This window comes from Otolemur garnettii, unplaced genomic scaffold (assembly GCF_000181295.1).
Source record: "Otolemur garnettii isolate 467f Iridium unplaced genomic scaffold, OtoGar3 scaffold00058, whole genome shotgun sequence".
Classification (NCBI taxonomy): Eukaryota; Metazoa; Chordata; class Mammalia; order Primates; family Galagidae; genus Otolemur; species Otolemur garnettii.
In genome coordinates, this window is record NW_003852453.1 from 10,824,683 (window position 1) to 10,825,683 (window position 1,001).

Below are 1,001 nucleotides of genomic sequence, written 5' to 3' on the forward strand. Positions count from 1 at the left end.
TTAAACCCACCACCTCCAGCATACTCCTTTGAGCCACAGGTGCCACTCCCCCCCGCCCCGAGTTTTATAATAGTTTCAATTCTTACATTTAGGTCTATGATTCATTCAAATTTAATTTTTGTATGTAGTATGAATAGGGATGCAATGTTATTCTTTTGGATGTGAACATTCATTTGTTCCAGCACCGTTTGTTGAAAGAATGTTGTTTTCCTGTTGGATTATCTTGAAATGTTTGTGGAAAATATTATTTTAAATTTGTTATTTACCAGGTGCAGTGGCTCCTGCCTATAATCCTAGCATTCTGGGAGGTGGGTGGATTGCCCAAGCTCACAGGTTTGAGACCAGCCTAAGCTATAGTGAGACCCCACCTCTAAGAACAGCTGGGCATTGTGGTGGGCACCTGTAGTCCCAGCTACTTTGGAGGCTGAGGCAAGAGAATTGTTTAAGTGATAAAGTGAGACTCTGTCTCAAAAAATTTTTGTTATTCATGGTCAGGCATGGTGGCTCACACCTGTAATTCTAGCACTCTGGGAGACTGAGACAGGTGTATTGCTTGAGCTTAGAAGTTCAAGACCAGCCTGAGCAAGATCAAGACTCCATCTTTACTAAAACCAGAAAAACTAGACAGGCATCATAGTGGGTGTCTAATCCCAGCTACTCGGGACACTAAGTAACGGAGGAGGATGCTTGAGCCCAAGAGTTTGAGGTTGCTGTGAGCTATGATGCTACAGCACTCTACCCAAGGCAACAGAGTCAGACTATTAAGAGACAGCGTATCAACTGTCACTCCAGGTTGGAGTGCAGTGGCGCAATTATAGCTCATGTTAGTCCAAATGCTCAAGCTCAAGAGATTCTCCTCAACCTCCCAAATAACTAGAACTGTAGGTATGTGCTACCCACACCAAGTTAATTTTTTTTTTTTTTGAGACAGAGCCTCAAGCTGTCCCCCTGGGTAGAGTGCTGTGCTATCAAAGCTCACAGCAACCTCCAACTCCTGGGCT